Raw genomic sequence first — 24,179 nt, 5'->3', positions numbered from 1 at the left:
TTTAAAGAAAAACGAAATGGCAAAAATGTTTAACATTTTCTAATACATTCCATGGTCCACTGCACGAATTTGTGCTGGCCTGCTTACTCCCACACGAAATTTGATGTTTGAGCGGTGTCGGCACCGCTCAAACGTCAAATTTCCTGTGGGAGAAAGCAGGCCAGCACGAATTCGTGCAGTGGACCATATGGGATTTTTTTTTCGTGGACGTATTGATTGATCGGGTTGCAGCAGTTCAGATGTAATAAATATTACACAACAGTTTTTTCTGTGTAGATCTGCAACTGATTTGCATGAAGAAAACGAATTTCAGATTTTTCGCCACCTCAGCTCCCACAGTGCGCCCACCAACGATACTGCATGCATGATGTTTTGGTCAGAAAGTTTTCGAGCAGTTATTTGTAAAGCACGAAGCAAGCAAAAGCTGGGATGCATCAAAAATCGTCGACGTCCAAATCGTCGACTTGTATCGTTTTTATCGTCTATCGTTCAATTCCGACTAGTTGCATTAGTATTAGTGACAACAAGTTTTTGATATAATCCAAAACAAAACGATCATTCGCGCATGAAACTGAAGCATCGTTCTAGCTCAGTTTCAATAGTAATAAGCTAGGTAGTAATTATTAAAAATACGCGATTTCAAATAATATTATTTCTTACAAATTAATCTTGTCCGTGGTAGGATCACAATAAATCCGATTTTTCCACACTGCTGATCGTGATGCCAGCGGAGAGTTCGGAAGGTAAATACTTCGATGAATCAAGATTGTACCGCACGGGCTGGCATTAGTCTCATCGACGGACAAGATTTCCGCTAGTGATAATATGGTGCGGCACTGGAAACGGACCGAAAACTACTGTGTCCTTGTTCGAATTCTAACGATCAACCGGAGGCTGTCAAATGGGGCTCCCGTTATCAGCACAAACAAAGCGAGCATTCCCTGTTCGTGCAGGATTTACATCTTAGAGCAGTAAGTGTTGAGTAGGAATGACAAGAAATTTATTGATTTTCGTCCCTATTACAGTAAAGGAAACCAGCAGCAACCCCGGCCAGACATCGATAACCAAGAGAGACGCCCAGAGAGTGAACCCGCGCATAAACTCCGGCACGACGAATTCCATGTTCATCTGGTACACTTATGGAGGGCAAAATTCTCGCCATGCGATCGGATCTCAACGGGCAGTCGGTGGTTGCGTTGGATTCTGAATGGAAGCCGACCTTTGCCTGTGCAAAGAAGTTTCCTTCATTCAGCTGGCCACGTGGGACGATGTGTACATAATCGATGTGCTGGTAAGCCATCTGGAGCCGTCGGATTGGGCTGCCTTAGTGCTTCAAAAAGTTGCCGATTCAATTGCATCCGTTATCCTTAACATGGTATGTACATTATTACTAAGTTACAGGCTAATAGCGATTAGCTCTTAAAATACTTGACATTAAGGTCAAGATATGACGAAGCCACACCTCAAGATTTCAAAAGCACAAATCTGAAGAACCGAATGTCGGTTTGCGCTAGAGACGAACCAGCCAAGGGCTGAAAGTCTCTCTAATAAAGACAAATCAATCAATCAATCGGTTTGCGCTGAAAGGTTGATCGTTTGGTCAGCCGCTGGTGTTGATGTAAATAAATTTATTTAGAAGAAGTTCTTTAAACAAAGTATTTACTCTGATAATTTCAATTACAACATTGTTTGGAATACACGCAATCGCTACTAGTCCTAAACATTATTCCAAATTTTGTCTTCATCTAATACTAATACACATAATTTCAGAGAAATCTGTTCATCCAAATTTCGCCAACCTGGTCCAGTTGTGTAGGCAAAAAGTTGAACAAGTCCAATCTGTTCTCAAACTGGACCCAGCGACCACTGCGCAATGAGCAGCTCCGCTATGCTGTCCTGAACGGTTTCTGCCTGCTTGAGATCTACAAGGCCATCGAAAGTCAGCTGCCCCATATCCAAGAGCATAACCAACGTGATTCTAAACGTTTTGCTGAATAATATCCGATCGAACGATGATCGCTCCCCGAGGAGGGCCGGTAGGCCTCAGGATAACTCTTCTCGTTACCGACGCAACCATCGTGATAGGCACAACAAACGACACACCCTTGGTAGTGGGGACACCAATAACCAAAATTCTTCTCGGAACTACAAATGTCATCATTCATCCCACCAAAATTGTTCCAAGGCAAAAGGTGTGGTTCTCGGGAGCAGCAGTCATTCACTGGCGTCTGGCCCCAATATAAAATCAGTACCTACTCTAAGTGCCAGTGAGATCTACACAAAGTAACCCCAGTTGTACAGCTAGGTATGTTCATGAAAATAACAGTGAGAGCCGATTTCTACACAAAATGGTTAAATTTGAGGTGCTGTCACTTTGTTTGTTCTCATGAATTGAATTTTGTTCTCATGATGAATTTTGTTATAGCAAAATTTTAAATTTTTCAAAGCATGTGAAAAAAAATATGTGAAATCATTCAAAATAAAAGGGGTTGTTTTATATTTATTAGAGTTAACGATTTAACTTGTCTTAATTTATTTTATTTCGTGATTATTTTTATAATTGTTATCGTTATATGACTTGTTACTTATGCGAAAACTGTTGGTATAGCGTGCGAAAGTATTTCTTCCTATCATGGTTAAGATTGGTACAATTCAATGTCTATTATTTTGTACATTTCAAATTTGTAGGACAACCCGCATAGCCGTGAACTGTTAGTACAATGAAGGGTCCTTTCAAATTGCACTTTTCAGGAATTTATAGGCACAGGTGTTTAAAAATTTGAAAAAAAATGTGAATATTTTAACAATTTAACGGTTGTAATGCCCATAGTTTTCTGAAAAGCGCAATTCGAAAGAACAGCCTATATAGAAAAGAAGGGAAAAACTATGTTAGAAAAAGTAAGCAGTTGCAATGTTGATAATTTCCTGTCAAGTGCAACTCGAAAAATGATTGATGAACATATAAGCGGTTGTAATCCCAACAATTCTTATAACGAGTCAAACATAATTATTTTAATGATGAAGAAGAAAGTGAAGTGTGAAAAGTGACATCACAGACAAACAGACGTAACACTCTGATCGTTTTTGTTCGAGTTTGACGTTTTCTCACTATTGTCACCTACACAGCAAAAAAAGTTGATGAATATTACATTGAAATCGTTGTATCCAGGTCTTTACATCGAATGATAGATGTTACACAGCCCGATGTACTCGACGGCTGTTGATGTAATAAACAGAAACAGATCCCATGTAAATCTCGCGATGTAATTTATTCGACGTACATTTATACGACGTGAATGAAGCGATGTAAAATGGAAACGATTTCTACGGCCCTTCTATAGCCGATTAAATTGCATTTTCATTCTTTTTCGCTCAGAATTTTGTATAGCTGAAGTAAATACTAGATCTATACTAAATTCAAAACGGAAAAAAAATAAAACATAATTTAATCAGCCATAGAAGAGACGGCAATGAACAATCAATAAACACAAAAACAATTAAGCGTTGAACTAATAAGGTTTATTGCTTTTTTATTATTTTTGTCCCAACTGGGATAGAGCCTGCACATAAACTTAATGTTTTATTAGCATTTACAAATGAAATGAGAGCTTTCTTTGCGACATTCGTTGGCATTCTCGAAGTACACGATATCTCACGATTCTAAGTGCTTGTCACGCTGGATCCTAGTTCCGCAACGAACAAAATTCTGATAAATAATCATGCATGCACATATCGGGTTCGAGCTTGAGCACGTCCATCACCCGTGGCGATATCGTAGCGAATCGAATCATTCTGGTGGATGCTCAGATCCGGGGTTATGATAAACGGTACCTTCTTTAGGCCTATCTGGACGCATTTCAGCTTCAGGAGCTTGTACTTGGCTTTCTCCGGGGTAGTACCGCCGTATATCAAAGAGTGATGACGTCCATTAATCCGGCCGGGTAGTTGGGGTCAATGCGAACCTTGACATCGATTTAGATGTGACGCTGCAGATCTTGGTGACCTTGGTCAAGACGTATTTCAGACGACCCACGCAGTTTGGGCCAGTGGATCGACGCGGGGCAAAGGTAACCCTGGAGGCGTTCAAACGCTTCAAATGTTTTTTTCGGTACGCGAGCCATCTTGACACTTAAGAACGAAAAATAAACGATTATTCCCGATGGCGCCAGGGATAATACAACACTGACTCAAATATGGCTGCGTAGTCATCCTGGAAATAAACATATAAACATGATTAACAATCAATTATTAGAAATAGATCAATAATTGAAAAAGAGGTTCCTACATATTTCACAAATCTGGAGCTCGATTTGAATAGGTCGTATGTGCTTTTGTCGATATAAAATTCGATCATTTTATTTTAGTCATTGTAGCAATATGGCAGATATTTTGCAAACTTTTAATCATGGAACAGAAAGCCTGTTTTGTGAGGATTCTCTTGTATGTATCAACTTTGCTCAATTTCAACGGTTTTCGCTATAATAAGCGAATCTAACTGATCGATTTTTTAATCGACAAAAGCACATACGACCTATTCAAATCGAGCTCCAGAAATAATTTCATAAATTTTCACAAGATTTCATCCAAAGCAGGACACCTGGCAGAATTCATACAGAAATTTATAAGTTTTTCTATAAATTTTGCAGATTCAATAGCATTACCGAAGTCACATAGACTAGAAGAAGTTCTTAGAACCATAAAAAAACAAGATAAAAGGTATTAGGTTTTATGACGGTTCTCAAAACCTCTACAAGGCTAATCGGTCATCGAAATGTTTCTTGGGTACTCAAATAATCACGCTACTCTAGTTATAATGCATGCATAAATACTGTGCAAAGAAAGTAAGCATCCCAATTAACATTTTCAACGCTACTATAAGTTTCAATAATTTGCCTTGTGTAACAGTCGAATTCATGGCGTGCTTATGAGATACCTCTAATCGTTTATTTAGGGATTTCTACAAAAGTTCCTTTTGAAATTCAAGGGTTCTTCCTAGGAATTCTCCAGATGTTTCGTTTGGTTTTTCTCGTGGAGTTCTCCAAGAATTTCTTCTGGCATACTTCTGAGAATTTGTTCTGAAATATTGTGGTAGCATTCCATCAGGGTTTTTTTCTGTGAATAAATCCATAATAACTCTGGAAAATACTCCATGAGTTCCCCGGACATTTCTCCAGGTATCTTATCTACTTCAAGTGTTCACTGAGAGATCATTCAGGAATTCCCCGCGAAGCATTCCAGCATTCACGCATGAATCTCTCTAGAAAAGGGGTTCTCAAACTTTTTCAGCTAGCGACCCACTTTTAAATGTTTTGGAATTTGGCGACCCACCAGCTCGTATTTTCATAACATACGTCATTTTGAAAAAAAAAAATTGGGCTAACAAAATAACTAACTTTCAGAATGAATACATTTTATAGCTTTCCTACTTTTGAATAAATAAACGTATATAGCCCTTTATCGTACATGTTTTCTTTTTTTAGTTAAAATAAAGTTGGCGTGCCCATGTTATCAGTTTCAAAGAAACTTTTTTCTTAAGAATTAAAGATAAGTTCGCAAGTTTCTATTAAAATTTACCTAGTATGGCTCCATGCAACACTACAGAACATCACAGAATTTAGGCATTGCATCACAAATTTTAGAAAATAAGGAAATTTGAAGAAGTCAGCAGAACTTCAATAATTTCCATTAAAATGAAAGGAAATGAAATCAAAAATTTTGTGTCGTGTTTTCTCATGCAAATGTTTTAAAATCCATCAAACAGTTTGGGTTGAGAATGCTGTTTTATATTTACGATGAGTGGATGAACATTAAGTAGAATTTTTGAAATTTTGGTACTGCTGGATATTCAAATGAGTCCTCTTGATAGTTTTATTCAGATCCTTCTTAAATACGTATTTTACGTCTATGAAAGTTCAGAGTCTCGAAATTTGTGGGGATTTTAACGAACTTAAGCTTTACCGAAGTTTCGTAAAAAAAAACAAATAATTCGATGGAGATTAGCAAACGTTTAATAGATTGATTTTGTATTTTTAACTGTTTTTTGTTATTTAGATTTTTGAAAACAAGCAACAATCTGAACTCATTTTTCCATAACACAAAGAGATTCTGAAATTTTACCAGAATCTTAAACCTTCTGACTGAAAAGCTGTAGTTTTCAAATTGATTTTTTTTTTTGCTAGGTTTCTAGCTGCATTCTGAATAGAGTTGAAACCTCTACACTAGACCCGAAGATAGAAAAGAGTACGTAATCTTTCAGAAGCAGTTTGCCAGCCGTACGCGGAAAATGATATCCATTAAGACACTGTTGCAACTGACTCAGAAAGTTACGGTAGAAGATTGGAAAGTTTTCAATTGGTCGGTCAGTCAGGATTTGCCAAAGTAGTGTTATGGTCACACGGTTTGTGTTTGTCTTCTTGTTTGATTTTGTGGAATGGTTCCGTTCAATATGTATTTCTCCTCGTTAAGTCAGTTGTAGTATGTTTGTTTTTTTTTCATCGAATCAATCGAACCCCGTATGCTAAACTATAGTCGATCCTGTGTCAAATTGATTTCTTGATTTCGCTAATCGTTTTCTGCTTCTCTGTGTTCATCTCTTGTGTCCTTAAATTGTCATCGGTCCAAAGCCCACAGAAACATGTAACTGAATTTCTGTTGGTGTCATAATACCAGCTAAGAGATAAGCAAAAATACGCCAGTCAGTTGATTGCAATAAAATTAAAAAAAAAAATACAGATTGCTTGCCAACTATTATGTATTCATCTCCCTACAAATACTATGAAAAATATTCAAATTCGTTCAATTGTCCTATCGGTCCTACCTAGATAAACCATGTCATTTTCTCAAGCGTAGCCTAGAAATGTCAACCTAGTCATACACAAGTAACGTTGTTCAGTTAATAAAAAGCAGTCAGTTTTTTTCCAAAATGTCACGTCGAACGCATTGACGTCAACAATGCGTTTAAGTGTTCGCACGTTAGCTTCGAATCTATCAGCACAATTAAGTGCTGCAAATCTCCTTCCCATTAATTCTTAGGTCGATTTTAATTGCTTTATTTAAAGAAAATATGACCAACTAACATTCTAAAAATTCGAAAAAGCGACTATGACATTAATAAATTACTAATCAAAATCAACCGAGAAACGTGAGAAATAGAGCCCAAACAACATTTTGAAGTCAGCTGGCTGTAAAAGGTTCCAAAACCTGTCACAAATCCTACAAGACTTTTATTAGGATTTGTAACGATCATCAAAACCTTCTTAAATCCAACCGACTTGGAACTATTGCTTGGGAATAGACTCTAATGAGCCCTGGCGGATCCTCCATGTTTATCGAGCATGTCTGATGCATATGATCAGCCATACTCCATCTGCAGCAGCCGGTTCGTGATGAACCGTTGGAGGCGCATTAAAGTGTTAAAAAGGTGATATGTTTCACTAAAGAACACTACATTACAATAATCAAAATGAAACTCCTTCACTTTAATACCGTCAACCCCTGCGAACTTGGCCAGGGGAGCTGTAGTTTTCAAATTGATTCCCAGGCTTATTATTTAAAAAAAAATGAATAAAATAAGGGTGAAACCTAATTTCTAAAAATAACTGCAGATTCTCAAGAGAGTAGTTGTAAAATATGTCTAACAATTTCATTTGTCATAAGTTAATTAAGAAATTTATTACAATATCGTTCAAGCATTCGCGACCCACCAAAAATCATCTCGCGACCCACCAGTGGGTCGCGACCCATAGTTTGAGAAACGCTGCAGTCTAGAATTTCCAGAATTTTCCCGAATATTCGTCCATGAGTTCTCGGGATTTTTTCCTCCAGAAGCTTCTCGGGAATTCCTCATGGAAATCCAAGGGAATTCCTCGGAAATACCTCCAGGAGTTCCTCACAAACTCCTCGGGAATTCTTCTAGAAAATCCACGGGAGTTTCTTAGTAATATCTTCGGGAGCTCTTCGGGAATTTCTCCAGGAGCTCCTCGGGAATTCTTACAGGAGTACCTGGGCATTTTTTTAGGAGCTCCTCGATAATTCATCCTGGAGTTTCAAGGGTATTCCTTCCCGGAAATTTATGCAGGAGTTCCTCCATGAATTTCTGTTAGAGGTCCTCGGAAATTCCTCAAGGAGTTCTTCAGGAAGTCCTACAGGAGTTCCTCGGGAATTCCTCCAAGAGTTGATAGGGAGTTCCTCGGGAATACCTCCCAGGAGCTCCTCGGAAAATCCTCCTGTAACTCCTCGGGAATTCCTTGGTAGTATTTCCAGGAGATCCCCGGTAATTCATCCAGGAGTTTCAAGGTTATTCCTTCAGTAGTGCACCGGGAGTTTCCTCAGGAGTTCCTCGGGAAGTACTCCAGGAATTGCTCGAGAATTCCTCCAGGAATTGCTCAAGAATTCCTCCAGGAGTTCCTGCAGCAGCTCCATTGCAAATATTCGAGAATTTTTCCTGAAATCCTCAAGAACACCTCTAGAATTTCCACGTAAATTTCTCCTGGAGTTCCTGGGGAATTCCTTCACGAGCTCCTAGGGAGTTTATCCAAGAGTTCCCGGGAAATCATTCAGGAGTTCCTTGGCAATTTTTCAAGTATCTCCTCGGAGATTGATCCAGGAGTTCCAAGCTTATTCCTTTTCCAGGAAATTTCTGCAGGAGTTTCTGCTGGAGGACCTCTGCAATCCCTCCAGTAGCTCCTCGGGAATTCGCCCAGGTTTTCCTCGGGAATTCTTCGGCACTATTCCCAGGAGCTTCCCGGCAACTCATTCAAATATTTCAAGGATATTCCTTCAGAAGTTGCTCGGGAATTTCTCCAGGAGTTTCTCGGGAATTCCTCCCGCAGATCCAATGATGTTATCCTCGGGATTTCCAGAAGTTCCACTGAAATTCTTACTGGAGTTCGTTGAAAATTCCTTCAGAAGTTCATCGGAAATACTTCCAAGAGTACCCCGTGAATTCCTCAGGAATTGCTCCAGAAGTTCCTCGAGAATCCCTCCAGAAGTTGCTCTGGAATTCTTGCAAAAGTTCATCAGAAATTCGTACAGTAGTACCTCGTGAAATCTTTCAGGAGTTTCTCGGAAATTCTTCCTCCAGGAGTGTCTCGGGAATTTCTGGAGGAATTCCAGAGGAACTCTAGGAGGAATTTTCGAGGAAATTCAGGAGCTTTCGAGGGGGTCTCCAGTTAGCCTAGTGGTTAAGGCTATGGATCGCCAATCCGGAGATGGCGGGTTCGATTCCCGTTCCAGTCGGGAAATTTTTCTCGACTTCCTGGGCATAGTGTATCATTGTGCTTGCCTCACAATATACACACTAATTCATGCAATGGCTGGTGTGGTACTCATCCAGTTGACGTCTCGACTAATAATGATAATTCCAAGACCTCGGCCTACTTATTGATGTGCTAAACTACCACATCTCCTTTTCTTTAACAGCATATCAAGTTTAGCAGACATTGGCGATTATTAGAGACGTGAAGCCTACATTTTTTATGCTTTTGCGCTTCTAGTAGTGTTTATATTAGAAATATCTTTCCAAGGCAACGCCGTCACTAATAGAATCACATGAATATCCGATAGATATGACTTGAATAAGCGCGATATTCTTACATGATAGAGACTTTGGATTCGAAACCGACCTTCGTCCATTAACCGCAATCTTTGCCGATATTACTTCCTCTCCCGGGTAGAGGTGAATAACAAACCAATAACTAAATAATAACATATTTTGCCATCATATCTAAATTTGCAATTCTTTAGTTTTTTATGAATAGCTCAGGATGACATAAAAATAACAAAATATGCTATCATTGTAAAACTTGTAATTGGCCAGTTATTATTAAATAGTATAATAACATAATAATAACAAAAGTTACTATCATACTATCCTGCCACAATATCAAAGCAATAACATAACTTACCATCATATTAAAATATGTTATTATTTTGACATTCTTTTTGCTATTATTTTGTTATTACGATGGCAAAATCAATTATTCTTTAGTTGTTATGCCATAGAAATTTAGTTATTATTTTTGTTATTTTAACTCTTATTTCAAACAAACTAATAGCAAAATTTGCCATTCAAACATTCTATTTTAATGGTTAAATTTGTCCTTCATTTGCCATTTCGCTCTACCCGGGCTCCGTTGTATTTTGAGATGGGTGCTTAGACTACAAACGTTCGAATTTAGAGTTTTAAATATGGCCGGAAAGCAAAACGTAGCAGATCTATCTCGTTTCGAGAATCGCCTTACTCAACGGAAACCTCTGTTCCTGAGGCAAACTTGGAAATCTTGTCGCCTAACTCAACGGACATATGCCGTTCCTGAGGCAGTTCACCTCTAGGGCTGAACTTGGTAATGATGTCGCCTTACTCAACGGATGTAATCCGTTCCTGAGGCAGTCCCTTGCAAAGGAACTTGAACTTGTTAATGTTGTCGCCTAACTCAACGGATTTAAACCGTTCCTGAGGCAGTCCACCTTTGAGGTGAACTTAATTGTTTTTTTTTCGCCTAACACAACGGATTGAATCCGTTCCTGAGGCAGTCCCTTGCGAAGGAACTTGTTATTCTTTGTCCGATTCAGGGAACCATAGTTCGTTACCTAGGCAACAACTTGTTAGGCTTGATTTTTTTTTCAGCAGGATGTCCAATATTTTCGGCAGAGCAGGAAAAGAGTTCCTTCTTGATGATCAGCTTCACTTACAGCACTTGCCCGTCCTTTCACGGAAGACGGATCTTGATTTTTTTTCATGGTCTGGATCTTCAAAATCGCTGAGTCGTTTTGCTAAACGCTCCGATAATCGCTTCGAAAGTTCCAAAGCAAACGGGGTTCGCTCGTCGCCAATGTGGTACTCATCCAGTTGACGTCTCGACTAATAATGATAATTCCAAGACCTCGGCCTACTTATTGATGTGCTAAACTACCACAGCTGGCAAAGAAAGCCCTCCAATTAATAACTGTGGAAGTGCTCAAAGAACACTAAGTTGGAGATAGGTAGGCCAAGTCTCAGTGGGGACGTAGAGCCATAAAGAAGAAGAAAAAGGAGCTATTCCCGAGGAATATTTGAGGAACTACTGGAGATATTTCCTGGGAACTTCCAGAGGAACTTTCGAGGATTTCCTGGAGCAATTCTCAAGGGACTCCTGGAGCTATTTCCGAGGAACTTCAAAAAAAATTCTCGGAGGAGTTCCCGAGGAATTTTCGAGGAAATCCAGGAGGAATTTCTGGAGAACTCCTGGAGGAATTCCCATAGAATTCCGGTAGAACTTCAGAAGGAATTCCCGAGGAACTCCCGGAGGATTTCCCGAGAAAATCCAGGAGGATTTCCCGAGAAGCTCATGAAGCAATTTTCGAGGAACTCCTGGAACAATTGCTAGGACACTCCTGGAGAAATTTCTCAGGAACTTCTGGAGAAATTTCCAAGAAACACCTGGAGGAATTTTCGAGGAATTCCTGGAGGAATCCCCGAGGAGCTCCAGGAGGAATTTCCGAGAAACTTCTGAAGCATTTCCTGAGGAACTTCTAAGGAAGTTTCCAAGGAACTCCTGGGAGATATTTCCGGGAAAATTTTGAAGGAATTCTCGAGGATTTTTTGGAAATATACTAGAAAAACTGCTGGGGGAATTTCTGAGGAACTCGTGAAGGAATTCCTGAATGAATTCAGAGGAACACCATGAAGAATTTCTGAGGAGCTCCTGGAGATATTTCCGGGGAACTCCTGGAGGAATTACCGAGGAATTTCTGGAGATATTCTCGAGCTGGAGGAATTTCTGAGGATCTAGTGAAGGAATTCCTGGACAAACTCAGTGGAACACTAAGGAATTTCCGAGGAACTGCTGGAGGAATTCCAGAGGAACTCTTGAAGGTATTTACAAGGAACTCCTGGAGATATTTCCGGTGAACTCCTGGTAGAATTATCGAGGAATTTCACCATGGAGATATTCTCGAAGAACTGCTGGGGGTATTTTTGAGGAACTCCTGGAGAAATTCCAGAATAACACCTGAAGGAATTCCCGAGGAACTCCTGAAGGAATTTCCAAAGAACTCCTGGAGATATGCCCGAGGAACTCCTGGAGATATTTCCGTGGAACTCCCGGAAGAATTATCGAGGAATTTCTGGAGATATTCTGAAGCAATATCTGAGGAACTAGTGAAGGAATTTCTGGACGAACTCAGAGGAACACCAGGAGAAATTCCCGAGGAAGTTCAGAAGGAATTTCTGATGAACTCCAGGAGGAATTCCAGAAGAACTGTTGGAAGAATTTACAAGGAAGTCCTGGAGATAATTCCGGGGAACTCTTGAAATAATTATCGACGAATTTCTGGAGATATTCTCGAGAAACTGCAGGAGGAATTTCTGAGAAACTGCTGGAGGAATTCCCAAAGAACTCCTGGAAAAATTCCCAATGAACCCCTGGGAGAATTGCAAAGGAACTCTAGGAGGAATTTCCGAGGAAATCCAGGGGGAATATTTTAGGAACTAATGTAGATATTTCCAGGAAACTTCCGGAGGAATTTTCGAGGATCTCCTGGAGCAATTCTCAAGGAACTCCTGGAGCTATTTCCGGGGAACTCCTGAAAAATTCTCGGAGGAGTTCCCGAGGAGCTTCAGGAGGAATTTTCGAGGAAGTCTAGGAGGAATTTCTTGAGGAATGCCGATAGAATTTCAGCAGAACTTCAGAAGGAATTCTCGGGGATCCCCTGAAGGAATTCCCGAGGGACTCCCGGAGGAGTTCACGAAGAAATCCAGGGTGGTTTTCCGAGGATCTTATGAAGCAATTTTCGAGGAACTCCTGGAGCAATTCCTAGGACACTCCTAGAGAAATTTCCAAGGAATTCCTGGAAGAATTTTCGGAGGAAGTCCCGAGGAGCTGCTGAAGCGATTCCCGAGGAACTTCTTGAGCAATTTCAAAGGAACACCTGGAGGAATCCCCGAGGAGCTCCTGGAGTAATTTCCGAGGAACTCTAGGAGAAATTTCCGAGATACTTCTGAAGCATTTCTCGAAGAATTTCGAAAGGAGTGTCCGACGAACTCCTGGAGAAATTTCCGGGAAAATCCTGAAGGAATTCTCGAGGATTTTTTGGAAATATACTCGAGAAACTGTTGGAGGTATTTCTGAGGAACTCATGAAGGAATTTCTGAATGAATCCAGAGCACCACCAGGAAGAATTTACGAGGAACTCCTGGAGATATTTGCGGGGAACTCTCGGAATAATTATCGTGGAATTTCTGGAGATATTCTCAAGGAACTGCAGGAGGAATTTCTGCGAAACTCCTTGAGGAATTCCCGAAAAACACCTGGAAGAATTTCCGAGAAACTCCTGAAGGAATTTTCGAGGAACTTCTGGAGATATTTCCGGGGAATTCCTGGAGGAATTATGGAGGAATTTCTGAAGATATTCTCGAGGACCTTCTGGAGGAATTACTGAGGAACTCCTGGAGGAATTCCCGAAGAACTTCTGAAGGAATTTCAGAGAAACTTCTGGAGATATTTTCGGGGAACTCCTGGAGGAATTATCGAGTAATTTCTGGAGATATTCTCGAGGAACTGCTGGAGGATTTTTTGAGAAACTAGTGAAGGAATTCCTGGACGAACTCAGAGGAACACCAAAAGGAATTCCCGAGTAAGTTCAGAAGGAATTTCCGAGGAGCTCCTGGAGGAAGTTTAGAAGGAATTTCCGAGGAACTCCTGGATGAATTTCAGATGAACTCTTGGAGGAATTTACAAGGGACTCCTGGAGATATTTCCGGGGAACTCCTGCAAGAATTTGTTGGACCGAACCGACCGAGTACCCAACGAAATGCAGTTGACAAGTTCCCAACCGGCGGACACAAAGAACCGGACCAAGTCCGAGGGACTTTCGGGAACTCGCGTAACGTGATCGGAAGAACTCCTGGAGGAATTATCAAGGAATTTTTGTTGATATTTTCGAGGAACTGCTGGAGGAATTTCTGAGGAACTCATGAAGGAATTCCTGGAGGAACTCCGAGGATGTTCAGAAGGAATTCCCGAGGAACTCCAGGACGAATTCCAGAGGAACTCTTGGAGAAATTTACAAGGAATTCCTGAAGATATTTCGGGTAACTCTTAGAGAAATTCGCGAGGAGCTTCTGGAGGAATTCCCGAGGAACACATGGGTGAATTCCCGGGAAACTCCTAAAGGAATTCCCGAGGAACTCCTGGAGCAATTCCCGAAGAACTCCTGGAGATATTTCCGGGGAACTTCTGGAAGAATTATCGAGGAATTTGTGGAGATATTCTCGAGGAACTGCTGGAGGAATTTATGCGGGACTCCTGAAGGAATTCCTGAAGGAATTCAGAGGAACACCAGGAGGAGTTTCCGAGCAACTTCCGAAGGAATTCCCGAGGAACTGCTGGAGAAATTCCCGAGGAACACCTGGAAGAATTCCCCCCTGGAAGAACTCCTAGAGAGGAATTTTTGAGAAACACCTGGCGGAATTATAGAGGAACTGTTGAGGAATTTACAAGGAACTCCTTAAGATATTTCCGGGAAGCTCCTGAAGGAATCGTCGATAAAATTCTTGAGAAATTCCTGAGGAACTCCTGGAGAAATTCCCAAGAAACTCCTGGAAGAATTTCCGAGGAACTCCAGGAAGAATTTTGGAGGAAATCCTTGAGATATTTCCGGGGAACGCCTGGAGAAAATCTCCAGTAATTTCTGAAGATATTCATGAGGAACTCTTGGGGGAATTTCTTAGGAACTTGTGAAGTACTTCCCGTGGAATTCCAGGAGGAAGTCCCCTGGAATTCCAGGATAAATTTCCATGGAATTTCAGTAGGATTTCCCGAGGAACTTCTGGAGGAATTTACGAGGAGCTCCTGGAGCAATTCCCAAGGAACTCATGGGTGAATACCCGGGAAACTCCTAAAGGAATTCACGAGGAACTTCCGACGAACTCCTAGAGCAGTTTCCGAGGAACTCTTGAAGATATTTCCGGCGAACTCCTGGAAAAATTATCGAGGAATTTCTGGAGTGGGCAGTGTAGTGTCTACGTCTACCTAATGGTTGTGTGCACAGGATATCTACCTACATGAAATACTGTTCATGGCAGTACCTAAATATCTAGGTGTCTACCTAAGGTAGTATAAATACGGGTAGTCATTGGACCACACAGGAGAGACTGCACAAGCCTTGGACTTGTCAACATTATTATTATTCTTCTTTTGAAGGATATAAAAGGCAGGACAGCATACATTCGTGCATTAGTGAAATTGCCTCAACTGCTTTTATACCGTCAAACATTATCAGAACTCCTCAGTATTATCATATCTTAATTCACAGTAATCTTTACATCTAATCTCTAATTTTAAGAAAATTCTTAAAAGAAAGTGAAATTTGAAAATTGATGAAAAATTTCAAATGTTATCAAAATATTCTGTTTTTCCAATAATTTGAAACCATAAGTTCAAACATTTGAAGCTGATTCAATGGAGTTATCAACTATCAATAATCCCTCTGGAATAAAGTCATGTCTCACGCCTGTTAACTTTATTTCTAACTAGCATTCACCATTACGCGTTTCAAAAAAAAAAATTACTCGCAAAAATCATCCTATGATTTTCAAAGACCAAATTTGTGCAAAAATGCTTTGAGATTGCAAACGCCCCAAATTGAGTACTGAGTATGATGCTAAGTTTGGGTTAAATATTTTGGAAGATCGTGTTGATGGTGTCTGGATTCGATTACCGGTTGATACAAAATCTTTTGGTAATGTAAACTATCTTGAGCTCCCATTATCTTCGATCAAAAACAAGATAATTACGGAACCTGTGATTGTCTGACTATATCAGATTGCAAAAGCCAGCTCGATAAAAATGGTTCTCTTTGACTTTAATAGGGGAAATTGTGTATTTTCGGCAGTTTTGTTCTCTTCGTCATGAGGGGTTTTTTGAAAGCTGTTGAACTCAGAATTGGCCTCAAATCCTTCCCAGCCAAGCTGAATTAGCTATATGCCCAAGTTTCAGAAAATTTGACGGACAAACCCCCCCCCCCCTGACGAAGAGAACAAACCTGCCGATAATACCCGTCGTCACCCTAGTTAAATTCAATTAAAAATTACCTGCAACACACTTCGCATTTCCCGGAATTAATGTCAGCTTTCCCGTAGCCATCTTCCAAAGCAGCGACATCATATGGGCCTCGTATAAGTCATGTTCCTTCTTAACGTCCTCAGAAAACGATTGAAATTGCGACGCGTCCAGGTCACTGCGATGTCGGCAGCTTTGGATATCATACGCTGAGCCTTCCAGATTGCCACCAGATTGACGTCGTGATTCTCAAGTCTCCTGTTTACATAATGCTGGCGATCTTGTGACAGAGCAATTCCGAACCATTTGGCCGGTTGGACGCAGACGGTGGTGATTTCTATCACAAATAGCTGCTCTTTATTTGCTTTCCCCAGCTGACCTTGGGGGAAGTGGTCCTTGGGTTTGGAACCAATTTGCCCGGATCGACAACCTTCAACTCTGAATTGACCTATTTGACCGGGAATTCGACCAGATGAACTGATGATTGGAATTGGTCGATCAGCAGAAAATTTACCCTTGTTCTTGTCAGGGCGGAAAATGTCTTGGCTGGCTGGCGGTTTTCTGAAATCAAGAAACAAACAAATATTGTTATTCAGGAAGTTTTTTTGTTCTAATTTAATTACAAAATCAAGCTGTATACTCCTAAACCCGAGATAAGCTTAGGATGCACATATCACCCGTGGGTGCATTCAAGTTATATTGTGCATCAAATGGGTTCCCAAGCTCGAAATAAGCTTAGGATGCACAAATCACTCGAGGGTGCATTCAAGTTATATTGTGCATCATATGGGTTCTTATGTACTCCCAAGCTCGAAATAAGCTTAGGATGCACAAATCACCCGAGGGTGCATTCAAGTTATATTGTGCATCATATGGGTTCTTATGTACTCCCAAGCTCGAAATAAGCTTAGGATGCACAAATCACCCGAGGGTGCATTCAAGTTATATTGTGCATCAAATGGTTTCCCAAGCTCGAAATAAGCTTAGGATGCACAAATCACCCGAGGGTGCATTCAAGTTATATTGTGCATCAAATGGGTTCCCAAGCTCGAAATAAGCTTAGGATGCACAAATCACTCGAGGGTGAATTCAAGTTATATTGTGCATCAAATGGGTTCTTATGTACTCCCAAGCTCGAAATAAGCTTAGGATGCACAAATCACCCGTGGGTGCATTCAAGTTATATTGTGCATCAAATGGGTTACCAAGCTCGAAATAAGCTTAGGATGCACAAATCACTCGAGGGTGCATTCAAGTTATATTGTGCATCAAATGGGTTCTTATGTACTCCCAAGCTCGAAATAAGCTTAGGATGCACAAATCACCCGAGGGTGCATTCAAGTTATATTGTGCATCATATGGGTTCTTATGTACTCCCAAGCTCGAAATAAGCTTAGGATGCACAAATCACCCGAGGGTGCATTCAAGTTATATTGTGCATCAAATGGTTTCCCAAGCTCGAAATAAGCTTAGGATGCACAAATCACCCGAGGGTGCATTCAAGTTATATTGTGCATCAAATGGTTTCCCAAGCTCGAAATAAGCTTAGGATGCACAAATCACCCGAGGGTGCATTCAAGTTATATTGTGCATCAAATGGTTTCCCAAGCTCGAAATAAGCTTAGGATGCACAAATCACCCGAGGGTGCATTCAAGTTATATTGTGCATCAAATGGTTTCCCAAGCTCGAAATAAGCTTAGGATGCACAAATCACCCGAGGGTGCATTCAAGTTATATTGTGCATCAAATGGGTTCCCAAGCTCGAAATAAGCTTAGGATGCACAAATCACCCGAGGGTGCATTCAAGTTATATTGTGCATCAAATGGGTTCCCAAGCTCGAAATAAGCTTAGGATGCACAAATCACCCGAGGGTGCATTCAAGTTATATTGTGCATCAAATGGTTTCCCAAGCTCGAAATAAGCTTAGGATGCACAAATCACCCGTGGGTGCATTCAAGTTATATTGTGCATCAAATGGGTTCCCAAGCTCGAAATAAGCTTAGGATGCACAAATCACTCGAGGGTGAATTCAAGTTATATTGTGCATCAAATGGGTTCTTATGTACTCCCAAGCTCGAAATAAGCTTAGGATGCACAAATCACCCGTGGGTGCATTCAAGTTATATTGTGCATCAAATGGGTTACCAAGCTCGAAATAAGCTTAGGATGCACAAATCACTCGAGGGTGCATTCAAGTTATATTGTGCATCAAATGGGTTCTTATGTACTCCCAAGCTCGAAATAAGCTTAGGATGCACAAATCACCCGAGGGTGCATTCAAGTTATATTGTGCATCATATGGGTTCTTATGTACTCCCAAGCTCGAAATAAGCTTAGGATGCACAAATCACCCGAGGGTGCATTCAAGTTATATTGTGCATCAAATGGTTTCCCAAGCTCGAAATAAGCTTAGGATGCACAAATCACCCGAGGGTGCATTCAAGTTATATTGTGCATCAAATGGTTTCCCAAGCTCGAAATAAGCTTAGGATGCACAAATCACCCGAGGGTGCATTCAAGTTATATTGTGCATCAAATGGTTTCCCAAGCTCGAAATAAGCTTAGGATGCACAAATCACCCGAGGGTGCATTCAAGTTATATTGTGCATCAAATGGGTTCCCAAGCTCGAAATAAGCTTAGGATGCACAAATCACCCGAGGGTGCATTCAAGTTATATTGTGCATCAAATGGTTTCCCAAGCTCGAAATAAGCTTAGGATGCACAAATCACCCGAGGGTGCATTCAAGTTATATTGTGCATCATATGGGTTCTTATGTACTCCCAAGCTCGAAATAAGCTTAGGATGCACAAATCACCCGAGGGTGCATTCAAGTTATATTGTGCATCAAATGGTTTCCCAAGCTCGAAATAAGCTTAGGATGCACAAATCACCCGAGGGTGCATTCAAGTTATATTGTGCATCAAATGGTTTCCCAAGCTCGAAATAAGCTTAGGATGCACAAATCACCCGAGGGTGCATTCAAGTTATATTGTGCATCAAATGGTTTCCCAAGCTCGAAATAAGCTTAGGATGCACAAATCACCCGAGGGTGCATTCAAGTTATATTGTGCATCATATGGGTTCTTATGTACTCCCAAGCTCGAAATAAGCTTAGGATGCACAAATCACCCGAGGGTGCATTCAAGTTATATTGTGCATCAAATGGTTTCCCAAGCTCGAAATAAGCTTAGGATGCACAAATCACCCGAGGGTGCATTCAAGTTATATTGTGCATCAAATGGTTTCCCAAGCTCGAAATAAGCTTAGGATGCACAAATCACCCGAGGGTGCATTCAAGTTATATTGTGCATCAAATGGTTTCCCAAGCTCGAAATAAGCTTAGGATGCACAAATCACCCGAGGGTGCATTCAAGTTATATTGTGCATCAAATGGTTTCCCAAGCTCGAAATAAGCTTAGGATGCACAAATCACCCGAGGGTGCATTCAAGTTATATTGTGCATCAAATGGGTTCCCAAGCTCGAAATAAGCTTAGGATGCACAAATCACCCGAGGGTGCATTCAAGTTATATTGTGCATCAAATGGGTTCCCAAGCTCGAAATAAGCTTAGGATGCACAAATCACCCGAGGGTGCATTCAAGTTATATTGTGCATCAAATGGTTTCCCAAGCTCGAAATAAGCTTAGGATGCACAAATCACCCGTGGGTGCATTCAAGTTATATTGTGCATCAAATGGGTTCCCAAGCTCGAAATAAGCTTAGGATGCACAAATCACTCGAGGGTGAATTCAAGTTATATTGTGCATCAAATGGGTTCTTATGTACTCCCAAGCTCGAAATAAGCTTAGGATGCACAAATCACCCGTGGGTGCATTCAAGTTATATTGTGCATCAAATGGGTTACCAAGCTCGAAATAAGCTTAGGATGCACAAATCACTCGAGGGTGCATTCAAGTTATATTGTGCATCAAATGGGTTCTTATGTACTCCCAAGCTCGAAATAAGCTTAGGATGCACAAATCACCCGAGGGTGCATTCAAGTTATATTGTGCATCATATGGGTTCTTATGTACTCCCAAGCTCGAAATAAGCTTAGGATGCACAAATCACCCGAGGGTGCATTCAAGTTATATTGTGCATCAAATGGTTTCCCAAGCTCGAAATAAGCTTAGGATGCACAAATCACCCGAGGGTGCATTCAAGTTATATTGTGCATCAAATGGTTTCCCAAGCTCGAAATAAGCTTAGGATGCACAAATCACCCGAGGGTGCATTCAAGTTATATTGTGCATCAAATGGGTTCCCAAGCTCGAAATAAGCTTAGGATGCACAAATCACTCGAGGGTGAATTCAAGTTATATTGTGCATCAAATGGGTTCTTATGTACTCCCAAGCTCGAAATAAGCATAGGATGCACAAATCACCCGAGGGTGCATTCAAGTTATATTGTGCATCATATGGGTTCTTATGTACTCCCAAGCTCGAAATAAGCTTAGGATGCACAAATCACCCGAGGGTGCATTCAAGTTATATAGTGCATCAAAAGGTTTCCCAAGCTCTAAATAAGCTTAGGATGCACAAATCACCCGTGGGTGCATTCAAGTTATATTGTGCATCAAATGGTGTCCCAAGCTCGAAATAAGCTTAGGATGCTCAAATCACCCGAGGGTGCATTCAAGTTATATTGTGCATCATATGGGTTCTTATGTACTCCCAAGCTCTTAATAAGCTTAGGATGCACAAATCACCCGAGGGTGCATTCAAGTTATATTGTGCATCAAATGGGTTCCCAAGCTCGAAATAAGCTTAGGATGCACAAATCACTCGAGGGTGAATTCAAGTTATATTGTGCATCAAATGGGTTCTTATGTACTCCCAAGCTCGAAATAAGCTTAGGATGCACAAATCACCCGTGGGTGCATTCAAGTTATATTGTGCATCAAATGGGTTACCAAGCTCGAAATAAGCTTAGGATGCACAAATCACTCGAGGGTGCATTCAAGTTATATTGTGCATCAAATGGGTTCTTATGTACTCCCAAGCTCGAAATAAGCTTAGGATGCACAAATCACCCGAGGGTGCATTCAAGTTATATTGTGCATCATATGGGTTCTTATGTACTCCCAAGCTCGAAATAAGCTTAGGATGCACAAATCACCCGAGGGTGCATTCAAGTTATATTGTGCATCAAATGGTTTCCCAAGCTCGAAATAAGCTTAGGATGCACAAATCACCCGAGGGTGCATTCAAGTTATATTGTGCATCAAATGGTTTCCCAAGCTCGAAATAAGCTTAGGATGCACAAATCACCCGAGGGTGCATTCAAGTTATATTGTGCATCAAATGGTTTCCCAAGCTCGAAATAAGCTTAGGATGCACAAATCACCCGAGGGTGCATTCAAGTTATATTGTGCATCAAATGGTTTCCCAAGCTCGAAATAAGCTTAGGATGCACAAATCACCCGAGGGTGCATTCAAGTTATATTGTGCATCAAATGGGTTCCCAAGCTCGAAATAAGCTTAGGATGCACAAATCACCCGAGGGTGCATTCAAGTTATATTGTGCATCAAATGGGTTCCCAAGCTCGAAATAAGCTTAGGATGCACAAATCACCCGAGGGTGCATTCAAGTTATATTGTGCATCAAATGGTTTCCCAAGCTCGAAATAAGCTTAGGATGCACAAATCACCCGTGGGTGCATTCAAGTTATATTGTGCATCAAATGGGTTCCCAAGCTCGAAATAAGCTTAGGATGCACAAATCACTCGAGGGTGAATTCAAGTTATATTGTGCATCAAATGGGTTCTTATGTACTCCCAAGCTCGAAATAAGCTTAGGATGCACAAATCACCCGTGGGTGCATTCAAGTTATATTGTGCATCAAATGGGTTACCAAGCTCGAAATAAGCTTAGGATGCACAAATCACTCGAGGGTGCATTCAAGTTATATTGTGCATCAAATGGGTTCTTATGTACTCCCAAGCTCGAAATAAGCTTAGGATGCACAAATCACCCGAGGGTGCATTCAAGTTATATTGTGCATCATATGGGTTCTTATGTACTCCCAAGCTCGAAATAAGCTTAGGATGCACAAATCACCCGAGGGTGCATTCAAGTTATATTGTGCATCAAATGGTTTCCCAAGCTCGAAATAAGCTTAGGATGCACAAATCACCCGAGGGTGCATTCAAGTTATATTGTGCATCAAATGGTTTCCCAAGCTCGAAATAAGCTTAGGATGCACAAATCACCCGAGGGTGCATTCAAGTTATATTGTGCATCAAATGGTTTCCCAAGCTCGAAATAAGCTTAGGATGCACAAATCACCCGAGGGTGCATTCAAGTTATATTGTGCATCAAATGGTTTCCCAAGCTCGAAATAAGCTTAGGATGCACAAATCACCCGAGGGTGCATTCAAGTTATATTGTGCATCAAATGGGTTCCCAAGCTCGAAATAAGCTTAGGATGCACAAATCACCCGAGGGTGCATTCAAGTTATATTGTGCATCAAATGGTTTCCCAAGCTCGAAATAAGCTTAGGATGCACAAATCACCCGAGGGTGCATTCAAGTTATATTGTGCATCATATGGGTTCTTATGTACTCCCAAGCTCGAAATAAGCTTAGGATGCACAAATCACCCGAGGGTGCATTCAAGTTATATTGTGCATCAAATGGTTTCCCAAGCTCGAAATAAGCTTAGGATGCACAAATCACCCGAGGGTGCATTCAAGTTATATTGTGCATCAAATGGTTTCCCAAGCTCGAAATAAGCTTAGGATGCACAAATCACCCGAGGGTGCATTCAAGTTATATTGTGCATCAAATGGGTTCCCAAGCTCGAAATAAGCTTAGGATGCACAAATCACCCGAGGGTGCATTCAAGTTATATTGTGCATCAAATGGGTTCCCAAGCTCGAAATAAGCTTAGGATGCACAAATCACCCGAGGGTGCATTCAAGTTATATTGTGCATCAAATGGTTTCCCAAGCTCGAAATAAGCTTAGGATGCACAAATCACCCGAGGGTGCATTCAAGTTATATTGTGCATCAAATGGGTTCCCAAGCTCGAAATAAGCTTAGGATGCACAAATCACCCGAGGGTGCATTCAAGTTATATTGTGCATCAAATGGTTTCCCAAGCTCGAAATAAGCTTAGGATGCACAAATCACCCGAGGGTGCATTCAAGTTATATTGTGCATCATATGGGTTCTTATGTACTCCCAAGCTCGAAATAAGCTTAGGATGCACAAATCACCCGAGGGTGCATTCAAGTTATATTGTGCATCAAATGGTTTCCCAAGCTCGAAATAAGCTTAGGATGCACAAATCACCCGAGGGTGCATTCAAGTTATATTGTGCATCAAATGGTTTCCCAAGCTCGAAATAAGCTTAGGATGCACAAATCACCCGAGGGTGCATTCAAGTTATATTGTGCATCAAATGGGTTCCCAAGCTCGAAATAAGCTTAGGATGCACAAATCACCCGAGGGTGCATTCAAGTTATATTGTGCATCAAATGGGTTCCCAAGCTCGAAATAAGCTTAGGATGCACAAATCACCCGAGGGTGCATTCAAGTTATATTGTGCATCAAATGGTTTCCCAAGCTCGAAATAAGCTTAGGATGCACAAATCACCCGTGGGTGCATTCAAGTTATATTGTGCATCAAATGGGTTCCCAAGCTCGAAATAAGCTTAGGATGCACAAATCACTCGAGGGTGAATTCAAGTTATATTGTGCATCAAATGGGTTCTTATGTACTCCCAAGCTCGAAATAAGCTTAGGATGCACAAATCACCCGTGGGTGCATTCAAGTTATATTGTGCATCAAATGGGTTACCAAGCTCGAAATAAGCTTAGGATGCACAAATCACTCGAGGGTGCATTCAAGTTATATTGTGCATCAAATGGGTTCTTATGTACTCCCAAGCTCGAAATAAGCTTAGGATGCACAAATCACCCGAGGGTGCATTCAAGTTATATTGTGCATCATATGGGTTCTTATGTACTCCCAAGCTCGAAATAAGCTTAGGATGCACAAATCACCCGAGGGTGCATTCAAGTTATATTGTGCATCAAATGGTTTCCCAAGCTCGAAATAAGCTTAGGATGCACAAATCACCCGAGGGTGCATTCAAGTTATATTGTGCATCAAATGGTTTCCCAAGCT

General features: G+C 40.9%; 2 long non-coding RNA genes across 2 annotated transcripts in view; one reads left to right on the top strand and one right to left on the bottom strand.

Annotated features, from left to right (window-relative positions):
* Positions 1-540: 540 nt before the first annotated feature.
* Positions 541-2,371, top strand: LOC115259511 (uncharacterized). The gene is made up of 4 exons (XR_009995823.1): positions 541-616; positions 683-971; positions 1,026-1,375; positions 1,771-2,371. It is a non-coding gene; the product is annotated as an uncharacterized LOC115259511 (long non-coding RNA).
* Positions 2,372-3,518: 1,147 nt separating this feature from the next.
* The window catches only part of LOC115258118 (uncharacterized), a 41,680-nt gene continuing 21,019 nt past the window's right edge, over positions 3,519-24,179 (bottom strand). Inside the window, exons 3-4 of the long non-coding RNA XR_009995824.1 lie at positions 16,073-16,601; positions 3,519-4,210 (exon numbers count right to left, since the gene is read on the bottom strand). This is a non-coding gene — a long non-coding RNA (uncharacterized LOC115258118). The remainder of the gene's footprint in view (positions 4,211-16,072; positions 16,602-24,179) is intronic.

The sequence above is a fragment of the Aedes albopictus genome, unplaced genomic scaffold, assembly GCF_035046485.1.
Source record: "Aedes albopictus strain Foshan unplaced genomic scaffold, AalbF5 HiC_scaffold_254, whole genome shotgun sequence".
Classification (NCBI taxonomy): domain Eukaryota; kingdom Metazoa; phylum Arthropoda; class Insecta; order Diptera; family Culicidae; genus Aedes; species Aedes albopictus.
This window is presented reverse-complemented; position numbering and strand designations above follow the sequence as displayed.